Source organism: Microcebus murinus, chromosome 10 (genome assembly GCF_040939455.1).
Source record: "Microcebus murinus isolate Inina chromosome 10, M.murinus_Inina_mat1.0, whole genome shotgun sequence".
NCBI classification, from domain to species: Eukaryota; Metazoa; Chordata; class Mammalia; order Primates; family Cheirogaleidae; genus Microcebus; species Microcebus murinus.
In genome coordinates this window covers 40,017,650-40,040,515 of record NC_134113.1, presented here as the reverse complement: position 1 = coordinate 40,040,515, position 22,866 = coordinate 40,017,650, and the positions used below count along the sequence as shown (strand labels likewise).

At 38.9% G+C, this 22,866-nt stretch overlaps 1 pseudogene; it reads right to left on the bottom strand.

Moving 5' to 3' along the window:
• Nucleotides 1–4,842: 4,842 nt before the first annotated feature.
• Nucleotides 4,843–22,655, bottom strand: LOC105863357 (catenin alpha-2 pseudogene; annotated as a pseudogene).
• Between the last annotated feature and the right edge of the window lie 211 nt (nt 22,656–22,866).

The following is a 22,866-nucleotide window of genomic DNA, read 5'->3' as shown; positions in this document are numbered from 1 at the left end:
TGCATCTTATCCATGACTCATAAGGTCTACCTTAGCACTTGATCTACATAGCAATTTCATTTTAGCAGTCATCACCAATTGGCAGCTTTTTGTATGCCTCCTGGTTTGCCTTTGGACAGAAATTCTCTCCTTATCCTCTTAGTTTTCCTCTTATTTTTCTGACTCCTCCTCAGTCTCCTTGGCAAGTTTATCCTTCTCTACTATTTCTTTAATTGTCCCCCAGAATTCCATGCTAAGCCTTTTTCTCTTTTTACTCTGTGTCTTCTTCCTAAAAAATGGAGGAGAGATGGATCTTATTTTCTCATTCCTGTTACTCTATCAAATAGATATCTCTAGCCTAGTTCTCCCTCTTGAACAACATAATCATATATATAATCACGAATTATTATAATTTCTATTTAGACATTTCACTTCACACATTGTCTAAAACTTAAATCATCATCTCTCTTTATGCATTAACTCTTCAATAGTTATTAGGTGTCTTCTGAGAATCAAATTATACTAGGAACTGAAATATATACTGTAATGAGTAAAACAGGCATGGCTGGAAATTAAATTGAAGAAGTAAATACAGGCCAGATCCTATAGGAGGCTGCATGGCATAATTAGAGTTTTAGATTTTATTCAGAGTACAGCAGAAACCACTCAATTGTTACAGCATCTGCCAAAACTTGCTTTTTAAAAAGATCACTTTAACTTCTTGATAGAGGACTGGTGGAGGGTAAGAGAAGAAGCAGAGAGGCAGGAATTAGTGCAAAATTTAGGAAAGAGCTAAATAGCCTAGACTATGATGGTAATATGGAGTTATTTTTTGGAGGAAGAATCTGTAGGATTTGATGTTAGGGTCAAGGAAAAAAGAGAAGACCAAAAATGACTTTCAGGTTTCTGGCTTAAGAGATTGGGAAGACTGAAGAACAAACACCTTTCAGAGAAAATAGAGAATTTGAGAATTATTGAGGAAAGAAATGGATTTACCAAGTATTAAATTATGAATGGAAGCCTCTTTAGAATTCTGTAATAAATTAATAATAAATTACTATTATCTTTTCAGGAGTATTTTCTTGATTCCCACACTACTCCAGTACTGGAACACATCTAAGCAGATGTCTAAAATGTTACAATTAGGTTTTGATGGGAAAGGTGAAAGAAAAAAGAGGAGGCCAAGTTTCTGGTTGGGAAACTATGTGGAGATGGTATCTATCATACACTGAGGTGAATGATTTGTATTCTGAAAACTACAAAACATTGGTAAAAGGAATTAAGACATAAGCAAATGGAAAGACATCCCAGGTACAAGGATCAGAAGACTTAACGTTGTTAAAATGTTCATTTCACCCCAAGTGATCTACAGACTCAATGCAATCCATATCAAAATTCCAATAGCATTTTTTACAAAATAGAAAAAATAATTCTAAAATTCATATGGAACTATAAAAGACTACAAATAACCAAATTAATCTTGAAAAAGATGAACAAAGCTGGAGGCATCACATTCCCTTATTTCAAAATATATTACGAAGCTACAGTAATTAAAAGAAGGTGCTGGCATAAAAACAGAAGTGAACCAATGGAACAGAATAAAGAGCCTCAAAATAAATTCACACATATGCAGTTAACATATCTTTGACAAGGGTGCCAATATAACACAATGGAGAAAGAATAGTATTCAACAAATGTTGCTGGGAAAACTGGATATCCACATGCAAAAGAATGAATCTTATACTATCCACAAAAATAAACTCAAAATGAATTAAAGACTTAAACATCAGACCCCAAATTATAAATCTTTAAGAGAAATAAGGGGGAAACTTCATGACACTGGTCTTGGCAATGATTTTATGGACATGACACAAAAAACAAACAACAGTATGGAGCTTCCTCAAAAAACTGAAAATTAAACTACCACATGATCCAGCAATCCCACTTCTAGATATATCTCAAAGAGATATTAGCACTCCTATATTCATTGCAGCACTATTCACAATAGCCAAGATGTGAATGTCTATCAACAGATGAATGAAGAAAGAAAATGGGTACATACATATAAGGGACTACTATTCAGCCTTTAAAAAGAAGGAATTCTGCAGTATGTGACAACATGGATAAATCTTCAGGACATTATGTTAAGTGAAATAAAACCTTCACAGAAAGATAAATACTGCATGATTCCACTTATATGAGGTATCTAAAATAATCAAATTCATAGAAATGGTGGCTTACAAGGGCTGGAGAAAGGAGAAAAGGAGGAGTTACTAATCAATGGGCATAAAATTTCAGTTAAGCTAGGAGAATAAGCACTAGAGATCTGCTATACAACATTGTACCTATAGTCAACAATAATATATACTTAAATATTATCAAAAGGGTAGATTTCATGTTAAATGTTCTTACCACAAAAAAATTTTTAAAAAATAAAAGAAAGGGGTAATGCCTAAAACAAGAATTTGAATTGGCAAAGCTTATTCCAAAATCCCACTTCTGGGTATGTATCCAAAGGAGGGGAATTAGGTATATCAAAAAGATTATTGCAGCACTATTCACATTAGTCAATATTTGGAATCAACCAGTTTCCATCAACAGATGAATGGATAAAGAGATTGTGGTACATATACACAATTGAATACACATAGCCACAAAAAAGAATGAAATCCTGCCATTTGCAACAGCACAAATGGAACTGGTGAAATAAGCCAAGCACAGAAGACAAATCTCACATGTTCTCACTCATATGTGGGAGCTAAATATTAAAAACAATTGATCTCATGGAGACAGAGAGTTGAATGAAAGTCACCAGAGGCTGGGAACAGTAGTGGGATGGGGGGGGGGTGTGGATGGTTAATAGGTACAAAAGTATACTTAGATAGATAGAATGAACATATTTGATAACACAACAAAGTGACTGCAATCAACAATAAGGTAGGGTATACTTTAAAATAGCTAAAGAGTGAAATTGGAATGTTCCTAATACAAAGAAATGATAAGTGCTGAGGTTATGCATACCCCAATTACCCTGATTTGATTAATTCATATTGTATGCCTGTATCAAAGCATCACATGTATCCTATAAAGATATACAACTATCATGTACTCATAATAATTTTTTTTTAAAACCCACAAAAATCCCTGGTAGTTTTCTGCTTCTATATCATTAAAAAGAAATGTACTACCCACATGGTCACCCTTAGCTATGAGAGAGACGGGACCTTTTTTTAGCTGTTTATATGGTCATCCAAAACCAAATTTGATTTCTGTTAATAAGGAAGAAGCAGAAAATGGATATTGAATAGGTAATTTGTCATAGTCCACTCATTTGCTGGATTTTTGTATGACCCCATAGATATCTCTATTACAATTCTTAACGTACCATTTTTAAATATATTCTTTGAAATCTGTTTCTTCCCTTAGACTGTAAGATCATGACTGGATTTTTAAGTTTTTTTATTCCCTCATCTGACACAGTATTTTGTACATAATATGTACTTGGTAATATTTATTGATGATTTGCTATTGAATGTTTCTTATGGAACAATTTATTATGAGTAAAAACTATGAAAACTTTATTAACAATAAAAATTAAAAGGAAAGTCAGGAAAAACTATCACTAAAAATGTTAGTAACATTTTTAGTAACTTTTTCTTAATGTAACTTTTTCTTGATATTTTATGTTTAATATTTTAACTGATTTTTAGTATATTATAAAAATCTTATTTCTTTTTTTTTTTTTTTGAGACAGAGTCTCGCTTTCTTGCCTAGGCTAGAGTGAGTGCCGTGGCATCAGCCTAGCTCACAGCAACCTCAAACTCCTGGGCTCAAGCAATCCTCCTGCCTCAGCCTCCTGAGTAGCTGGGACTACAGGCATGCGCCACCATGCCCGGCTGATTTTTATATTATATATATTAGTTGGCCAAATAATTTCTTTCTATTTTTATGGTAGAGACGGGGTCTCGCTCAGGCTGGTTTTGAACTCCTGACCTTGAGCAATCCGCCCGCCTCGGCCTCCCAGAGTGCTAGGATTACAGGCGTGAGCCACCGCGCCCAGCCTTAAAATCTTATTTCTTATATAATTAAAAAGTAACTTCAGAACATAACTTTCAATTATATCACAATTATCTTAGTCCATTCAGGCTGCTATAAGAAAATAACATAGACTGGGTAGTTTATAAACAGAAATGTATTTCTCATCATTCTGGAGGCTGGGAAATGTAAGACCAAGGCACTGGCAGATGCAATGTCTGGTAAAAGCCCACTACCTCATAGACAGATGTCTTTTCACTTTAACCTCACATGGTAGAAGGGATGAGAGGTCTCCCATGGGCCTCTGTTATAAGGGCACTAATGCCGTTCATGAGGATTTTTTTTTTTTTTTTTTTTTGAGACAGAGTCTCACTTTTGTTGCCCAGGCTAGAGTGAGTGCCATGGCGTCAGCCTAGCTCACAGCAACCTCAAACTCCTGGGCTCAAGCGATCCTCCTGCCTCAGCCTCCCAAGTAGCTGGGACTACAGGCACGCACCACCATGCCCGGCTAATTTTTTTGTATATATACTTTTAGTTGGTCAATTAATTTCTTTCTATTTTTAGTAGAGACGGGGTCTCGCTCAGGCTGGTTTCGAACTCCCGACCTCGAACAATCCGCCCGCCTCAGCCTCCCAGAGTGCTAGGATTACAGGCGTGATGTTCATGAGGATTTTGCCTGCACAATCTAATCACTTCCCAAGGCCCCACCTCCTAATTCCAACATTTTGGTGAATGAGGATCTCAAACATACGAATTTAAGGAGGATGTAAACATTCAGACGATAGCAACAATGATTTATTTCTTAATATTAGCAGGAACCATCTTCTCTGCCTCACAATTTTCCTGTCTGGCTTTTAAAATAGAAATATGTTTCTTTTTTTTTTTTTTTTGGAGCAAGATCTCGTTCTGTCACGCAGGCCAGCATGCAGCAATGTCATCATAACTTACTGCAACCTCAAACTCCTGCCTCAGCCTCCTGAGTAGCTGGGACTGGGACTACAGGTGGTCTTACTATGTTCCCAAAGCTGGTCTTTTTTTTTTTTTTTTTTTTAAGGTCTGGAATAATGGTGATAACATTTATTTTAAAAAAAAACACAACTGCCTATGAATCACTGTAGTTTGGTGTTTTTAGCAGTACTGTTGCCAAGAATGCTTGCCTTGGAAGTACAACAGTGGGAACTTTACATTGCGAAGGCCAAGTCCCAGCTTACCCCTGACACAATGAGCTCTCCTCCCAGATTCTGTACTTCTGCCTTCACCTTGCTGCAGATGTTAAGTTGATGGCAATACAAGGCAATTCGTTGAAGGTAGGCTAATAAATCCTGCTTACATGCTGAATCAGGACACTGATCAGCCACAGCGCGGGCTAATTTGTCCATTCGAGAACCTGCTTCGGCAATTTTCTTGGCAGCATTAATGACATCAGATGTATTTTTCAATGGGCCTTTGCCTCTTGTGAAGTCTGTCATTTCCATCATGATCATACACATCTGCTTGGCCAGCACAATGATATCATTGCCGCTGTCGTCCCACTTGGCCACTTCAGCATCCAGCTTGCTTTTCTCTTGGTGGAATATCTCCACCTGCTCAGCTATTTTTGCCTTCTCCTCCTGCGGTAGCTGTGCCATGATGGCCCGTGCACTCTGCCCTGCAATGAGCTGGTCATCCTCAGTCTGAACACTTGTCCGGCTACGCACGTCATAATCTTCCTGCTCGAAGTCAGAATCATCCTCTAGTTCTTCTGGGGTCCGGATCATCAGCACAGCCTTTCTGATGTCCCGAACACCATCATATACCAGGCGAGAGGCATCGATTAACTCATTCTCCTCAAATGGTTGAGGGACGTTGGCACTCAGGGCTTCAATGGCAACCTCTACTTGTTCAGCGAAGCGTGGCATCACTGTCTCAGAAAGTAATTTTGTAGCTTCCAGCACTTTCTCAGTATAAACCCCAGCTTCATAGTTCTCCATCTCAGCATTGATGATGTGTATGACTCGAGCTGCCCGGCCCCTGATGGCTCCCGCAGTCCGATCCAGAGTGTCCACATCCCCCTCTTGGAGGGCTATCACGCACTTGTTCACATCTTCCAAGATATGGTTTTCTGAGACAGAGAGGAAGTCATCCACCGAGGTGATGTCGTCCACAGCCTCTGTTAGCACTCGGACCTGCTTCTCCCACTGGTCCTTGAAGACGTCCATGTTATCCTGAGCGACTTTGCTCTGTGGCCGGGCAGCCAGTGTGAGAGCAGCATTGATGACCTGGGGACACAGGCTGTCAATCTGGGTGGCTGCCATCCGGACTAATTTCACTCCTTCCTCATTGTTGGAGATGGAACAGGCCAAATTGGCAACCAGAGGAAAATAACTTGGCATTTCTGAAAGTGGAATAGGCAACTGTAGAAAGGAAGAAAGGAAGGGAGGGAGGAAGGAAGGGAGGGAGGGAGGGAGGGAGGATGGAAGGAAGGGAGGGAAGGAGGGAGGATGGAAGCCCAAAGCTGGTCTTTAACTCTCTGGCCTCAGACGATGCTCCCATCTCCACCTCCAGAAGTTCTGGGATTACAAGTGTGAGTCATTGTGAGGCCAGAAATATGTTTCTTCCATAACTATAGGGTTGAGAATAACTTCCGTATTTCTTTCTGCCACCTTCCTGAAGTAGAAGTATTTTATTTTATTTATTTATTTATTTTTTTTAAGACAGAGTCTCACTCTGTTGCCTGGGCTACAGTGCCATGGCGTCAGCCTAGCTCACAGCAACCTCAAACTCCTGGGCTCAAGCGATCCTTCCACCTCAGCTTCCTGAGTAGCTGGGACTACAGGCATGCACCACCATTTCCGGCTAATTTTTTCTATATATTTTTAGTTGGCCAATTAATTTCTTTCTATTTTTAGTAGAGACAGGTCTCGCTCTTGCTCAGGCTAGTTTCCGAACTCCTGACCTTGAGCGATCCTTCCGCCTTGGCCTCCCAGAGAGCTAGGATTACAGGCATGAGACACCACGCAGGGCCTCCAACTATTAATAAATAAAATACTTCAGCCTGGCGTGGTGTCTCATGCCTGTAATCCTAGCAGTCTGGGAGGCCGAGGGGGGCGGATTGCTCAAGGTCAGGAGTTCGGAAACCAGCCTGAGCAAGAGCAAGACCCACGTCTGCTAAAAATAGAAAGAAATTAATTGGCCAACTAAAAATATATAGAAAAAATTAGCCAGGCATGGTGGAGCATGCCTGTAGTCCTAGCTATTCGGGAGGTTGAGGCAGAAGGATTGCTTGAGCCCAGGAGTTTGAGGTTTGCTGTGAGCTAACACCACGGCATTTTAGCCCAGACAACAGACTGAGCCTTTGTCTCAAAAAAAAAAAAAAAAATAGTTGGTGATTTGGGGAGAAGAACATAAGACCCGAGCCCTTTCTTGCCATCTTTTTCAAATCTGCTCACCCACAATAAATTACATTCTGCTTTGTTCCTCATATATTTAATTAAACTAAAAGCACATGGATCAGGGCCCAGGCTTGTCTTCTAGAACAGGCCTGAGGCCCAACTCTCATTTCTTTCTACTGTCACCCTCACCAAGTGTGAAACAGTAATTCTGCATAAGTCTATCTGTCCTGCAGACCTAACTCTCTCCTGGTTAGTTATCATCCATTTGGACTTAAGTACTGAAAAACATAGTTGTGGCTGTACATAGAACTCATACTGTCCAAGAAGCTTTATAGTAAGAAGTTGATATTTTATCTTTCTCTTTCTGGCTTTTTGTCAATGGATTCTGAATTCAGAGAGGAGTTAAGACATATGAGCAGCTATTACTGCCTAAGCCACATGAATGACAGGATAATACTACATTTTTTTAATAGACAATTCTATCCAAAAGTAGTTGTTTAATGAGAACCTAGGTCTAGCAAAATACAGAGAAAATGAAATCTTGCCAGTCTAACAATAAGGGAATAAAAGATCCAAGAAAAGAATGATAGCAATTATAAGAGGGTCAGCAAAGAAAAGGAATTTGTTTATTTATTTATGAATGCCTACTTGTGCAAGGCAGTGTTACAAGGAGAAGTCTAAAGAGTTGGAATACTTTAAACAAAAGTTACCTGGCACTCTAATTTTACTGTTTGAGTTTTGAATTGTTATATTTATCAAGGGCAAAGCAATATTTTATATTCAAAGCAGCTATGATTCAATTAATATTATAACATTTGAGTCCTTACTGCTTGTCAGATAACCAGTTCCCTCCCATACAATATCTGACTGAATCCTCAAAACAACTCTATGGGACAATACATCAGAATAGTCTAGGTTATGCTGCAGCTGGGAAAAAACACAATTGTTTAACAAAAAGTTGGTTCTGGTTCTGGATGCAGGCAACTGTCCTCTATGTAATGACATGATAATCCAGTCTGCTTCAACCTTGTAATACCAGAATCTTAACATGAATACTTTTTTATGATTGCCATAGTAGGGTAAGAAGGACCATAGACTCTCATATCAGCCTGTCACTGCCTCATCCTGTAAGGTGACACATGTCAATCCTACAATATTTCACTGGCCAGACTGAGTTACACAGCCCCATCTAAGTGTAGGGTCACTGAGAAATACAGTCAGTCCACCGTGTGCCCAGAAAGGAAAGAGACCTGAATGTTGATTAACAATAGCAATGCGTGTCATAGTTATTATTATTATTCTTTGTACAGGTGAGGAAATGGAAGCTCAGCAAAGTTAAAGTAATTCATCCAAAGTAAACAGGAGAGCCATGATGTGAACCCAGGCACTGTGACTCCAGAGCTTGTGCTTAACCTCTGTCTTGCATTACTCCCCAGCACCACGCTGGAGACCTGGCCAAACCTAGTCACCACTGGGGATATTTAATTCAATTCATAAAAATTCAGTTCAATTCAAATCAGTATTCAAATTGTATTTGGAGGAGCGTTAGACTATTTGACCATGTAGGTCTCTTTCAACATTGAGACTATGATATAGACAAATTGGATAACCATGATGGTTAATTTTATGTGTCAACTTGACTAGGCTACAGTACTCAGATATTTGGTTAAACATTATGCTGAGTGTTTCTGTGAAGATGGTTTTGGTTAAGATTAATATTTAAATAAGCGGATTTTGATTAAAATAGATTACTTTCCATAATATGGGTGGGGCTCATCAATCAGTTCAAGGCCTTAAAAACTCAAAGACTGATCTCCCTAGAGCAAGAAGAAATTCTACCAACAGACTGCCTTCAGACTCAAACTAAAGCTCTTTCCTGAGTCTCTACAATCATGTGTGACAATGCCTTAAAATAAACATCTATATCTATATTTATACACATCCTATTGGTTTGGTTTCTCTGAGGAATGCTAACTAACACAACAGGGTTAAAAATTAGTCTTCATAAAAAAAGATTAAGAAATGATATTTTACTATATTTTAGATTAAAACAAGATCCTGTGTAATCTTTCTATATTTTGATCTTAGAAAGTTGAGTAAAAATGGAAGAATCCTAGAATAACCTACAAAAATAGGTCAATGTTTATTATACTTTCTATAATATAAGAAACTCATTTTTAAACTCATTGATTATAAAATACATACATTTTTGCAAAGAACCTTGCAGAATGAAAAAAAAAAAGCCAAAACAATCTGCCACATTTAGGCTGCAGAATGTGGTTTTGTAATCTGTCTACTTAGGATAGTGTTCCAATTATTTTCACAAATTCAGTGCTGTGAGAATGTGTGGCTAGGTGTTAATTATCATTTTAGAAGGAATTCAGCTCTCCTACACAACTAAGAATGCTAACAGACAATTTCCAATTTTAACGTGTTCTCCTATACAAGACGCTATTTTTGGAAGTATTTAGTAGCCTCCTGCTGGCCACACAGTTACAGAATTTGTAAAAAAAAAAAAAATAGCTCTCAGTAGATTGCATATGATAATGATAAACTTATAAAAAGATGCATTTAACTATTTCATCAAACGAATTCATAATAGATTTCCAGTGCTTATTTGAGATATATAAGTTAATTCAAAGTTCTTAAACACAATATTCTTTCTATAATAGACATGGCATATTTTATGTCTCTTCAAATTATTTTTGAAACTGTGTAAGAATATTAATAATTTATAAAATTGAGAGAAAAAAACCACCTGTTCGAGGACCTTAAAAACTATATCCTATCTCTGCTATCGCCTGTCAGGCTAGTCTTGAACAAGACATTTTTACTTTTGGGAGTAATAATAAATATGTTCACTACATCTTGATTTTCACTTCCAAGTTTCTTATTGCCACTTTGTAATTTCTTCCTCCTGCCCCTCCCAGGCCTTTCCCATCCTCAAGTAACCACTCATCTGCCTCTGTTACCATAGATTGGTTTGCATATTCTGTAGAAGAAAAGAATTTCTAAGTTCATTAGTTTAAGAAACTAAAATGAGACATGGAAAAATGTAAATGTCCTATAAATATATTGTAAAAAATGAGTTTCCCTATCTTGAAACTTGAGGCAATAGTGTGATATAGTGGTTACAGGCTTGAGCTTTTAAGTCAGCAGACTTGTTCTTGGTTTGTCATTTACTAGCTCTGTGACATTGGGCAAGTTACTCAACACCCTAACTGAGGTTAACAGTTTCCTCATGCACAGAGAAATGGATAATAATAGTGTCTATCCTCATAAAGATGTTATGAAACTGCATGCAAAGCACTTAGCTCAGTGCTAGGGCTGTACTTACAAAGCAGTCAACCAATGATAGTCACCTACTTTCAAAGAGCACCAACCCAACTCTAAAAAAAGGCAATGAGAACACCAACCATGTAGTCAGGGGAATATTAAGGTAATCATTTTAAAAGTGGTATATGGGTATTATCATAGCTCACCAACGTTAGACACAGTATCCAGCTGACTCTGACTCAAGTCCTTTTCTTAAGCACCCCATTGGTTTTCCTTCCTCATAACTCTTTCCCCAAGTGTCATGATATCCCTTTCTTTGCAATTACATCCTACTCCCAAAACATATGACCTTATAGTCATCTCATTTCACCTTTGTGATTTAACCAATACCTTGGCCAGAGTAGAGTGAATGATAGTCACCACTTGAGGTGGCAGATACCATGGAAATAGAGATAACTAAAGACACTAATGCTTATTTGTGATAAATGTTCTTTAAGAATTTTCTCCCTTATATTCAAATATTTCTGTTGTTCTTTTTTGAGTTGTCAAGCTCTGTCAGTTTCATACTTGATTAAGTTCTCTTCCTACAGTGTAAACTACTTGAGCTCCTCTTGCCAGTCTAGCCTAGTTTAGTATCCGGGGTCAATTCTAATTTTATGGAGGAGAGAGTTAAGATGCTGTATCTTGAAAGCTGTATAGAGAAAGCACATTTAGTGTGTTTTCTTCCACGAAGTTTTAGCACTGCCTAATTAAAGATCGTCTAGAGAAATATATGGAGGGGGAAAACTAAAACATGGAAGGAAAGAAAGCCAATTCAAAAGTACATTTATCAATCTGGACATTACTATAGGTAACTAGGGCTCATTTTGCTATTAATAGATCTTTGAATAGCTGCCTAAAATTTACCTAGAATTGTCTGCCTGAGTGAAGAAGAAGAGGAACATTTATTCACTAATTTTCTTCCTCCTTTGATGAATGTGTAGACAGATCCTAAAGTAACCCCCAGTGATCCCTGCCTTCCGGTATCAATGACCTTCTTTAAGATCCTCCCCTAGAGTCTGGATAGAATCTGTGAAATGCTTACAACCAGAAGAATATGGCAAAGGTGATAGGTTATCACTCCCATGATTGCGTAACATTATGTAAGAATCTGCCTTGATAGCAGACTCTCTATCTGACTTTCTTGCTGGTCTTGAAGAAGCATATTGCCATGTTATGAGCTGCCTATGGAGAAAACCATGTGGCAAGGAACTCAGATGACCTCTAGAAGCTGAGAACAGCCTCTGACAGCCGGCAAAATAAAACCAACCTTACCCAGAAGGTAAGGTTGCCAGCCCTACAACTGCAAGGAAATGAATTCTTCCAACAACTTGAGAGGGTTTGGAAGAAGATTCTTTTTCATTTAAGCCTCCAGATGGGAACACAGTCCAGCCAACACCTTCATTGTAGCCTGGAGAGATCCAAAAGTGGGAAACCCAACTGAGCTGTCCCTGGACTCTTGACCGACAAGAAATGAGATACTAAATGTATGTTGTTTTAGGTTGTTAAATTTTGTGGTAATTTGTCACACAGAAATGAAAAATTAATGCAGATTTTAGTTCCTAGGAGTGGGGTGCTGCTGTCACAAATACCTAAAAATATGCCTGAGGCTTTGGGATTCTGTCCAGTAGGCAGATAGTGAAAGAATGTTGAAAAGCACGATAGAGAAAGCCTAAACCACCATGAACAGATGGTCAGTAAAAATATGGATATCAAGCATTCTACTGTTGAGGGCTCAGCAGGAAGTAAGGAACATGTTATTGGAAACTGGAAGGAGGAGGATCTTTGTTATGTCCTGGCAGAAAACTTAGTGAAATTATCTCTGGCAGTTACGTTGGAAGCAGAACTCATAAGTGATGGACTCGGTTATATAATTAAGGAGATTTCCAAGCAAAGTGTTGAAGGTAACAACTGATTTATTCTTGCTACTTATAGTAAAATGCAAGAAGAGAGACAAATGGAGGGACAAACTGCTAAACGAAGCCAAAGTGGGAGGATTGCTTGAGCTCAGGAGTTCAAGAACAGCCTGAGCAAGAGCGAGACACCGACTCTATTAAAAAAAAAAAAATAGCCGGGCAACTAAAAATAGAAACAAAAAATTACTCAGGTGTGGTGGCACATACCTGTGGTCCTAGCTACTCTGGAGGCTGAGGCAGGAAGTGTGCTTGAGCCCAGGAGTTTGAGGTTGCTGTGAGCTAAGCTGATGCCACAGCACTCACTCTAGCCTGGGCAACAGAGCAAGACTCTGTCTCAAAAAAAAAATTTAATGATTTTGAAAATCCTCATCCTTCCCAGATGGCAAAAAAAAAAAAAAAAACTATTAACACTTGGAGATGGCTTTTGAGAACTGTCAGGAAAGCCTGATCTAGAGAAAATGCTTATGAATTCTATGAATTGGACCTACAACCTTTTGTTAAACCCTCAAAAAGATTGAAGTTAAGTCACCTAAAGAGCTATTTTAAGAGATGGCCCTGAGGTTTCAAGAGATCTAAGGATGTGCCTCAGATCCTTTCAATCAACCCATTGAGCCTCCAAGCTTAAGATGTGATTATTTTTGAAACAATCTATGGATGTGGCTTTTGGCTAATGGAGTGAATTCCAGTGAAATACATGAAGAACCACAAAGTTCTTGAGAAAATTATTTTTGTAGAAAGAGGCCATGTTGGTATAAAAGGAACAGCAAGACTAGAAAATGAAAGGAGGCTGTCAGACCACCAAAATTTTACTGGCAGAAAGCAGGCTGATAAAAATACTACTCTGCTGGCCGGGCGCGGTGGCTCACGCCTGTAATCCTAGCACTCTGGGAGGCCGAGGCGGGCGGATTGCTCAAGGTCGGGAGTTCGAAACCAGCCTGAGCGAGACCCCGTCTCTACTAAAAAAAAAAATAGAAAGAAATTAATTGACCAACTAAAAGTATATATACAAAAAATTAGCCGGGCATGGTGGTGCATGCCTGTAGTCCCAGCTACTCGGGAGGCTGAGGCAGGAGGATCGCTTGAGCCCAGGAGTTTGAGGTTGCTGTGAGCTAGGCTGACGCCACAGCACTCACTCTAGCCTGGGCAACAAAAAGTGAGACTCTGTCTCAAAAAAAAAAAAAAAAAAAATACTACTCTGCAAATACATGCTACCTCCCATGAAAAAGGATGTCTCACATGGTCAAACCAAGAGCCCAGGGGGCAGACCCAAGAGCCATGGAAGATCATTCACAGTCCTAGAAAGTTTATAACTTCCAACATATATCCAGTTGTATTTCAAAACTGCTATAGACCAGTGACTCCTTTTTACAGTCTGTTTTTGAACCTGAATGTCTATAGCTGTTGTCCTGTGTCTGTCCCACTATTGTATGTTGGGTGCATTGGAGGTAGATAACTTGTTTCCTTAGTTTCACAGGTCCATAGATAGAGAGTAATTGTGCCCCAGGAGCTGCACTTAACAGGTTATACCCAGGAATCTCATCTGCACCTGGACCTGATACAGATGATGACATTTTGGACTTTGACCTGATGCTATAATGAATGAGACTCTTGGAAACCTTGGGAGGTGAGAAAATATATTTTTCATATGGGAGGGCCTGAGGGCAAACTGTGGCAGACAGACTATAAGCTGATTCCCCAATGATCCCCACTTTCTGATATTAATGGACTATGTAATCACCTCCCATAAATATGGGAGGAATCTATGAAGCATATAACCAATAGAATGTGGCAAAGGTGACAGAATGGCACTCCTGTGATTACATTATGTGCTTCATATTGTTATCAGACTCTCCTGCTGGCCTTGAAGAAACAAGCTGCTCTGTTGCTGCCTATGGGGTAGACTGCATGGCAGGAAACTCAGATGGATTCTAAGATCTAAGGACATCTTCCAGCTGACAGCCAGCCAAAATACTAAAGCTTTCAATGCTAAATCCTCAATGAAATACATTCCTCCAGCATCCTGCATGAGCTTGGGAGCAGATTCTTCTTCAGTTGAGCTTCCAGATGAGAATGCAGCCCACCTGATGTCTTGACTGTAGCATGGAGAAACCCTGAAGCAGAAAACCCAGATAAACTGTCTAGAATCTTGATCCACAGAAATTGGAAGATAATGTTATTGTTTTAGGCTGCTAAGTTTAGTAATTTGTTATGCAGCAATAGATAACTGATGTATTCAAGGATTATTCCATGCATGTTAACTTTTTTACTCTTGTAGGTTGTAATGCCTGAGTGCAGAGTGAGTTCTCAATGGCATCTATGCCATAGCATCAGAGAAGCCTGGGTGTGGAAATGATAAATATGTTGTATAGCTGTGCAAAACTTGTTGCCATGGCAATGGTTGGTATAAAAGGTAGGCTGAAAGGATATGAAAAAAATATTCTAATTTGTCTATCCCGAGATAGCACTTCAGGGTGTCTATGTTGCTTTTCTGAGTGGAGGCAACTAGACCATGACCTCTGAAGGGTCTGAGCTCTAATTCCCCTATCTTCAGTGGGTCTTAGATATTACATTTACTTTTTTTTTTTTTTTTTTTTTTTTTGGAGACAGAGTCTCGCTTTGTTGCCCAGGCTAGAGTGAGTGCCATGGCGTCAGCCTAGCTCACAGCAACCTCAAACTCCTGGACTCAAGCCATCCTCCTGCCTCAGCCTCCCGAGTAGCTGGGACTACAGGCATGCGCCACCATGCCCGGCTAATTTTTTCTATATATATTAGTTGGCCAATTAGTTTCTTTCTATTTTTAGTAGAGACGGGGTCTCGCTCTTGCTCAGGCTGGTTTCGAACTCCTGACCTCGAGCTATCCGCCCGCCTCGGCCTCCCAAAGTGCTAGGATTACAGGCGTGAGTATTTACTTTTATTACTGGACATGGAAGCAGCAAGAGATAACTCACTGAATCCCATGTGTTTCATGCATTGGACTTCCTGTCATCATTGGGTAGAAGAAACTCTATTTCATATGGATGATTGAGGTCTGCTATTACCACCAAGATAGTAACTTTTTTCATTGCAAAAGATATCTAAAATGACCATGTGGAGTCATAGTTTCCAATTCAGTGGAGATTTAATGTATGCACTTATAGAAGTGGCCTTCATACCAAACAAGTGCTTCTAATCCTGCAAAGCCTAAGAAGGCACAGATTGGAAGCCCACATTCTGTAAAGGAGTCAGCAGAAGTGATGATGAGAGGGGCCATTCCTACAATCACCCACTGGTTTTTAGATGTATATTCTAGCTATTGGGAACATATCACAATAAATCAGCTGTAGGTTTAAGACACATATCTTATCCATGGGAACAATGTCCCATCCTTTTGAAGTGTTATTCCTGAGTGGATTCCTTAGCTAAGTATTTAATAGATTATTCCATTGTTCCATTAGAATGTCTGATTTCATGTTTATGTACCCATTGTTTTACCTCTTTTATCATAAAATGGTCCCTTTGATCTTAAAAAACATTTGGTAGAACTTGATACCAGTAAATCAGGTTCTGTATCAGCTGTCACATGGTGGTGCTGGGAAAGGTACCTAGGGCAGCAAAGACACACTCACACCCTTAAGAGGTATCAATCTAAGTACAATTTGCCATCCTCTCCAGAGTGGAAAGAGTCTACTATAACCAATTTCCCATTGAATGAATGGTTGACTGGGTTCCTTAAGTGATGGTGCCATGATAAAGGCTTAGCATTTATCCTTGCTGTTGGAAGACTGGACAAGCAGCAGTGACAGTAGTTAGATCAGCCCAGGAGAGGGAATTCATGCTGTTGGGATGTATTCCAGCCTTTATCCCTGCCCCTATGGCCACATAATTACCATGGGCCTATTATGTAAACACAGACATTGCTGAGAAGAGAGGCTGAATGACTTCTAGATAAGTCCTGTCTAGTTTGTCGTTTAGTTCTTTTTCCGCAGTACAGGCTCTCTGATAGGCATTGATGTAACACAAAAATTTCTGCACACTTTGAGCCTGCTCCAGTAGGTCTATCCATACATTTATTCCTTAGGCATCTTTATCTCCCATCTTCCAACCTTGCTCCTCTAGACCCCTGACCAACCAACGAAGCCAACTGCCATTGTGCAAAGGTTCATGTATGTGTGTATGTCAGGCATTTTTTCCTTTATGGAAAGTAATTGATCAGGCACACTGCCCACAGATCTGCCAATTGGGAGATTTTCCTTCAGGGCCATCCTACAGTAGGATAGTAGTGTAACAGCAGTCCATTTGGGGTTAGTGCCAATATAGCACCAACAGATTGAGCTGACCCTTCTGTGATCAAGACTCCAGTTTGTTTCTCTTCTTTCAGGTGGTCATAGGGAACCCCCCAGAAGGCCATGGTTGTGACATGAGAGACAGACCTCAGAGCAACAGAGGTAGGTCATATGATGATCTGGACCACCCACTCATACAACTTACTTGTATCTATCTGTCAGGCCTGATCCCAAATGTGCCATTTTCATTATACAATCATCATTGCTATGCTCACCTGATCTGACCCAATAATATAATAAGTTAATAATGGGAAGCTCTAGTCACGTAGTCACATCATGTCCAATAGTTAGTTAGCATCCTTATTAACCATGGCTATGATCCACCGGATCATCTGGCCCGAATGGCAATGTAGTTTGCACTAGTTGGACCTGCTGCAGAGCTCTCTCTCTGAGTCTACTCAAAACTAGCATCTTTCCAAGTCACCCTAAGTATTCTATTAATATGAGGTGGTTTTATTGTGACCTCTTTCTTAGTGGTAGGATGCTTCTCCCCTCATTTTCCCCTGTAGTCTCTCCCCAGTACCTTTCATTGGCTGAATCTAACCAGAAGCCAATTGGCAAGGGATACTGGTAAATATAGTTTACTCTGATCATGTCCTGTGATTCAGAACAGATCAAAGAAAGGGCTGAGGATGATAGATTTGAGAGCAGACAGGAAAATGACCACCACAGAATCTGAAATTAGGGGGCTTTTTATATTTAGAAAATTGCTGTGATTCACATAATTGGTTCGAAGTCTTTTATCAAAGATTAGTCCCTCCCTTCCACCGCTGCCCTACTTTGTCAGCATCTTTTTATCTTTTAGGTCAACAATTTGCTTTTTCTTCATTAACTTTGTCTGATCAAGAGGGCCATTGCTTATCATCAAGACAAATAATTAGATAATTATTCCTTTATATTACCAAATTCCTCTATAAAAATATCATGGCCCTCTACCTGACAATGTCTAACTCTCCCTTTCACACAGACTATGTTTTCAGTTTTCCTTGGGATTTGTTCTCTATTTCTCTCACTATATTTTAGCCAAGCACAACTGGTTTGGGGAACAACAAACCACGTGTAGATGCTCATTCAAACTGAAGCTGTCCCCAAGGTCTAATTCAGTTTGTATCAGGAAAACCCAGACAGGAGACTAAATTTGTGCTATTTATATAAGATTTCATTCCTAAAACCAACCTTCTATACATGACACAATCTCTTTTGGGGCCTCCTCCCCACCACCAGCTCTTCTCTATTTTCTGTCTATCCTATATTTTACCAGTCTCTCTTTTTCTAAATGAAAATCGGTTTTTCCTTGCAGCCCACACTCTTGACTCCTGTACTAGTGTACGATATAGATGTGAGTTGAGACCACCCTGATCTTCCAGTGACAGGGAAAATCATTGTATTGTCATTAATTAGAAGGGATATGATTCAGAAGACCAAACCTAGGACCTCAACACTCAAAGTCCACACACTGCAACTAGTCTGGAGGTTCTATTACCAATAAACCCAGGCCCCAGTCTGTCTTCTGACAGACTCAGGACCCGTTTACACTCTTACAAATTGGGGAGGATTCCAAACATCTTTTGTTTATATGAGTTATATTTGTTAATATTAGAAATTAAAACTGAGAAATTTTTTAAAATTTAGTAATTCTTATAAAAATAACAATAAAGTCATTACATTTTAACATGAATTATACATATTCCATGAAAATTAATTGTATTGTCCAAAATATTTTAGTAAGAAGAGTGATACTATTTTTACATTTTTGCAAATCTTTTTTTTTTTTTTTTTTTTTTGAGACAGAGTCTCACTCTGTTGCCCGGCTAGAGTGCCCTGGCGTCAGCCTAGCTCACAGCAACCTCCAATTCCTGGGTTCAAGCAATCCTTCTTTCTGCCTCAGCCTCCCGAGTAGCTGGGACTACAGGCACGCGCCACCATGCCTGGCTATTTTTTTCTATATATTTTTAGTTGGCCAATTAATTCCTTTCTATTTATAGTAGAGATGGGGTCTCACTCTTGCTCAGGGTGGTTTTGAACTCCTGACCTTGAGCAATCATCCTGCCTTGGCCTCCCAGAATGCTAGGATTACAGGTGTGAGCCACTGCACCCAGCTCAAATCTCTTTAATGTCTGGTTTAATGGAAAGCAGCTTGGTTCTCATATCTACTTCTGTATTCAATCTGTTGTGATATATTGTTTTGGTTGAAATAAATGAAAAAAATCCAGCCTCACACACATATATAATTGAAAAAGGAAGGAATATTTTGATAGTTTTTTGTAAAAAGTTACAGTAAATATTCTTCTTTGATGTTATACCACCCAAACTGTGCAAGTATTAATTTCTTAAAGATGAGTAGCAACATGGAATCTGAAACCATATGAATGTACATTTTGTACATTGTTATGTTAAAATCCATTGGTGTATCTTGAACTTTGAATGGACCTTTTACCCATGTATTATTTTGTAACGTCATGCATATAGTTATTTGGAAAATAGTGGTTCATTGAGTTGTGCATATCTTCCAAGTGCACATTCATTTTGAGATGTCAAAAAATCATATTCATTATTATCACCACTGATCTCATCAGAAAGATTTTCAATAATTAAAAAGTTGTCAAATTCACGGGGTGAATACAAGTTTTCGAAAATTCTAAATTTTGCTTGAAAGCCCAAATTTTATCATCAATAAATATTTGCTGAATATTGCCAGTATTTCTTTAGTTTAATCTTAAAAACCACCTCCATTCTGTTCAATTCCTAGAATTAAGACTGATGACCCAGATATAGTTCACATGCCAAAAGAGAATGTAGGAATGTCTATATTTGGGACTCTACCCATCTCTTACCTTAACAAGGGAAATGGATTACAGAAAGAGAAATACACTACACTCCAGCCTGGGTGACAGTCTCTTAAAAAAAAAACAAAAGAAACAATAGATTTATGAAAGTAAAAAAAACCAAAAATAAAAAACCAGGGGGGTTTCTTATTGTAAGGCATGGAAGATGCAGATAGTAGAATAATTAAAGGCAGGCCAGAAAGGCAGTGCAGTGTCATGTCATGAAAGGTGTTGAATATCTGAAGTTTATTTGGCAAGCAATGGGGAGCTATTGGGGATGTTTGAGCAGAGGCAGAGGTAAAGGGATGAAACAGGCTCAATATCAGAGTTTGCAGAAGGTTTATTTGGCAACTATATAGAGGAAGAATTTGGCGCGGAAAAGAAAAAAAAAAAAGAAAGAAACTTAGGCAAGAAAAGCAGGTTGGAGGCCTGAACTAGGGTGTTGCATAGAAACGGAGATGGGTGGAGACAGATTTCAAGTACAATGAGGAACTAAGATCAGTAGGCGGTGGTAAAAAGTTCTTGTCAAAAATGATCACAGTTTCAGGCATGAATTACTGGGAGAATGGTGAGGCTATTAAAAGAAATCAAGAAGTCAGAAAAAGGAACCGTTTGTGTGAGGCAAGAGATGAGTGCAGTTGTCTCCCTGTTAGGCATGTAAATGGCTAAACTCAAGTGGGAATTACTTAAAAACTTTATAGCATTTACAAGAACTGGAACCTTGCAGATATTAGAAGATTGTAGTTATAGCTACACTGGCTTTATATTGTCTCTTTGCAATATAAATGTAAAGGAGGAAAAATGCAGTTTTTCTCCCTTTCAATTTTAATTCCCTGTAGAGTTTCTCTCTGGACAAATCTAGCAGGAATCTTTAGCTTTTCTGTGGTCCGTATATCACAAAGATAGCTCTTATAAAGTGGTACCTATTGTATTTATTGAGTGATTGTATGTGTTGGTTATTATGCTAAATTTTATGTTTTTTGTCAATTAATCCTCACATCAGCTCTTAGGTATTATTATCCAGATTTTCACAAGAGAAGTCAAGATGCAAGGATGTTAAGTAACTTTCCTAAGGTCAAACAGGAAGCAATGTAATGACATTTGAACCCAGGTTCTTTATGGTTTCAAACTTTCTTTTTTTACTCTATACTGCTTAGGTATTTACTTGCCTTCTTCCCTATTCCTTTTCACAGACTGAAAAGGAAATAGTGCTTGTTAGCACAGATTATTGGTATTTACTATATGATTATATCCAGGAATTCATTTATTTTTATTTATTTATTTTTTATATTGTCTTATTGATATTGTCTTTTTAAAATTTTTTTTACTGTAGCATATCATGGGGGTACAAATGTTTAGGTTACATATATTCCCCTGCCCCACCCAAGTCAGAGCTTCAAGTGTGTCCATTCCCCAGACAGTGCACACTGCACCCATTAGGTGTGTATATACCCATCCCTTCCTCCCCACTCTCATCTGCCTGATACCCCATGAATGTTATTACTCTATGTGCACTTAAATTTTGATCAGTTAAAGCCAATCTGAAGGTGAGTACATGTGGTTCTTATATTTCCATTCTTGGGATACTTCACTTAGTTAAATGGGTTCCAGCTCTATCCAGGATAATTGTTTTTTGTGAGAGGGATTCATTTAGTACCCGCTTAGGAGATTTGCTTTATACGCACTGCCTGGTACTTGGTGCATGCGTAATACATGTAAATTCCTGTCTCCTCTTTTGCATTTCCCAAAATGATTTCCCACATCTCATTTCCTATATATATTAAAAAAGAAAACCCTGAGGAATAAACCATATCATTCCCAGTGTAGAAGTACATAAGTCTTCACTTGTTGAAGCTAAGAATGACTGGATAAATCTGCAGCCTGATTTCTCTAACCTGAGTGTTCTAGGTTTGCATTCTCCTTGTAGAACTGATCATCTGTTCTCTGACCATTGCACTGTGATGATGAACAGAGTTTCATCTGGTAGGAAGGGTTTTCCTGCATGGAGTCCGAACTGAACATGGATCCCATATAAGAAAAGGTCTATGACACTTCTTGTGTAAACCTGAACTTCCCTCATGCAGTAGCTGAGTACACTGCTGTTAATTTCTTTATGCCTCGGGCTGTGAGGGTTACATGTTGTACAGAAAAGATATATCAGTTGTTTAGTTTGAAAGAATTATCAAGCCTCATGGGAAATCTCAGACATGAGGTAGAGTTTTAAGGACTGGTAGGATTTTTATAAGCCAAAAAAGTTCGGAAGGTTTGTCAGACATGAAGAAAAGCGAAAGCATGGTGCCATCATGTCACACAAAGGAGACCTGTTTGTCAACAGCATGAAGGGAAATTGAAGGAGAGAAGGTTAACTAGAGCTTCAAAGTTCAGATGATGGGGGATGTTGACCAAGACGATTATTAACTTTGACTATAATGTATTTAAGAAACATTTGGTTATTAAGAAGAGAATACGGCCGGGCGCTGTGGCTCACGCCTGTAATCCTAGCTCTTGGGAGGCCGAGGCGGGCGGATTGCTCAAGGTCAGGAGTTCAAAACCAGCCTGAGCAAGAGCGAGACCCCGTCTCTACTATAAATAGAAAGAAATTAATTGGCCAACTGATATATATATAAAAAAATTAGCCGGGCATGGTGGCGCATGCCTGTAGTCCCAGCTACCCGGGAGGCTGAGGCAGAAGGATCACTCGAGCCCAGGAGTTTGAGGTTGCTGTGAGCTAGGCTGACGCCACGGCACTCACTCTAGCCTGGGCAACAAAGCGAGACTCTGTCTCAAAAAAAAAAAAAAAAAAAAAAGAAGAGAATAAATTATTTACAAGTAAAGCCACATTACCTTGTCTAAGACATATTCTTCCACCTTTATTTCAGGCTTCTTCACTCTGTGAAAGGAAAGGGGAAGGAAGTATAATGACGAGTAACTCAGCAGAACCACAGGCCTCATGTTCCCTAAAGGAGAAAGCATAGCCCCCAAAACAGTGCAGGTAAATGGTTCTTCCCTCTACCAGTGTCTGACAAGAATCCTGGAAACCAGGAAAATTTTCTTACTATATTAAATCCAGACCCTTACAAAATGAGAAGACTGTATATATTAG